Consider the following 2396-nt stretch of genomic DNA (forward strand, 5'->3'; position numbering starts at 1 on the left):
TTCCCCACCTTTCTAATGGCAATAAATTGTTTTAATTTTTGCCAGTCTGATGGCTATATGTGATATAGCATTTAAGTATTTTATTTTACATTTTCCTGACTTCTAGTGAATTTAAGCATCTTTTCATATGTTTGTTGGCCATTTGAATTTGTTCTTCTCTATACTGTCTATTCTTTCACTTTTCACATCTTCCTTTGGAATATTTTCATCACGTCAATTTTGAAGCACTTTTCTATATATAGGTGTTAAGCCTGTTTCTGTCCTCTGTGTTGTAGATTTTTTCTCTTTAGGGAGTCCTTTGCCATACGGACTGTTCTGGGTTTTGTTACTGCTTCCATTTCTTACAACATCCAGTTGGTCTGTTTTTGAGATATCAGATCAGATGCACACACCTGTCAGTTCTTACCAGGACCCAAGCCCCAGAGTCCTTCCATGCAAGTCATGAACATTGAAGTGACAGCATTTGCTGTTCATATCTAAAGAAGCAAGTCCAGAGGGGTCCAAAATCAGTACAGGACATGACAACATGATTTGATGCTTTGCTGTCCCAGACCTCAGAACCGGGCTGGTGCAAGTCCACTGCCTCTGGTCTGGACAGGCACAGCACCTGGCTCTTGGGTCATGATATTGGGCTCCTGGCAGGAGCCTGTGGTCTGCAGATGGATCCCTGAGAAGATGCCCAGCAGGCTTCTGCTCCCAGGGCCGGGAGAGGGGCAGGATGGCTCAGCATCCTTAGGCCATGCTCTACGGGGACTGGTCCCCACAGTGACAATGGAGGACACGCCACGCTGAAAGGTTGGCCCCTGCTCTTATTGCCCCACCTTATTTCTTAAGGATAATTCAGTCTCTGGAAAGCTGGGCAAGGTCTGCAGAGAGGAAAGCTCAGTTGTTTCTAGAGCATCTTGCGTTCCCCACATCTTGTGACGCAGCAGATCCTGTTGTCTCCTGCATAAGAGGACACACATCTCCTTCCATCACATTAGCAGCTTCTTTTGTTTTGAGATTTCAGTAGGTGCCAGGTACTGTTCCAAGCATGTTATAGTTGTTATCCCCTTTGATTTTTGATCTTCACAATAATTCTTAGATATTCTTCCTAACTGAAGTTGAGGAAATGGAAGTTCAAAGAGATTAAAGAGATTAAGTAAAATACCTAAGGCCATCCAATTAATAATACTAAAAATGATAAATAAAGTTGATTGAGTGCTTCTTACACAAAATAGCATACATATTAAGCTCTTTACGATCATTCCTTGAAGAATCAAATATGACTTTCCTAGCCCGGCTCCTATGGGAAGTGGCCACTACGGTGCGGTTGTTCAGTGGAGGCTCCAGTGTCAGACTGCGTTGATGTGGAACCTGGCTCCAGCACACAGGGGCTGTGTGACAACGGGCTAATTAGCCCCTCTGGGCTTCTGCTTCTGCATGTGTGAAATGACAACATTCTGCTTACCTACTCTGTAGGTAGGGATACATTATGAGGGTAAAATGAACTCAGAGTGGGACACCCAGGGCCTGGCTTGTCAGTGTTCTCCAGGGTGATGGTTATCTTTCCAACCTCATCTCCTGACACACAGGCCTTCTTTCTGTTCTACGGACCAGCAGGCTGGCTCCTGCCTCAGGACCTTTGCATGGGCTCTTCCCTCTGCCAGGGCCATTCTTACCTGGACACATGCATGGCTCCCTCTTGCTATTCAGCTCCCAGGTACATTAATGTCACCTTATTACAGAAGCCTTCCCTGGCCTTAAAAATTCTCACCATACTTTCCTGGCAGGGGAGATACCATGACCATGAAGGTGGTTTTCCCAGGGAGAGGCTTATCTATTGCACTCCAGATATGCTAATTTCCCCAAATGTGGGAAACTCAACTGCATAATTTGTGGTAGTGGGGGACTGCATTTGTACTCTCTCCTGAAAAAAAAAATAAATTCTAACCACCATGGTTACTCTGCTTTACTTTCCTCAAAGCATTTATCATTCATTGATATTTTTTCTTTCTTTAATATTAGTCTATTTTGTTCACTATACATTAGAAATCTACCGCAAAGAATTGCAAAGTCTTCTTGGTCCCAGCTTCCTGAAATTCCTTCAGTCTCCTTCTAAATGCCAACCCCAAATCCCACAGAAGGGTTCTGTTGGCCCAGCTTGAGTTGTGCATCTCCTTCAGCTAAGAGAGAGAGCCACCCTAACGTAGCACTATCAGGGTCCCCTGTGCTTAAGTAGATAAGGTAAAGAGGAGGTAGGGAGACAGAGTGGGACAGGGGTGGAGCCCAATTCATGCTGCAAGCTGGGCCAAGGATGGGTGGTATACCAGAAGGCTACCTCATGTGATGGGCATACATTTATCCTTTATTTGTACGTAATTGTTACTTTATACAGTGTTTTCATCATCAGTCTT

At 44.4% G+C, this 2396-nt stretch overlaps 1 pseudogene; it reads left to right on the top strand.

Annotated features, from left to right (window-relative positions):
• The first annotated feature begins 1757 nt into the window (after positions 1 to 1757).
• Positions 1758 to 1912, top strand: LOC119545065 (annotated as a pseudogene).
• The last annotated feature ends 484 nt before the right edge of the window (positions 1913 to 2396 follow it).

The sequence above is a fragment of the Choloepus didactylus genome, chromosome 9, assembly GCF_015220235.1.
Source record: "Choloepus didactylus isolate mChoDid1 chromosome 9, mChoDid1.pri, whole genome shotgun sequence".
Classification (NCBI taxonomy): Eukaryota; Metazoa; Chordata; class Mammalia; order Pilosa; family Megalonychidae; genus Choloepus; species Choloepus didactylus.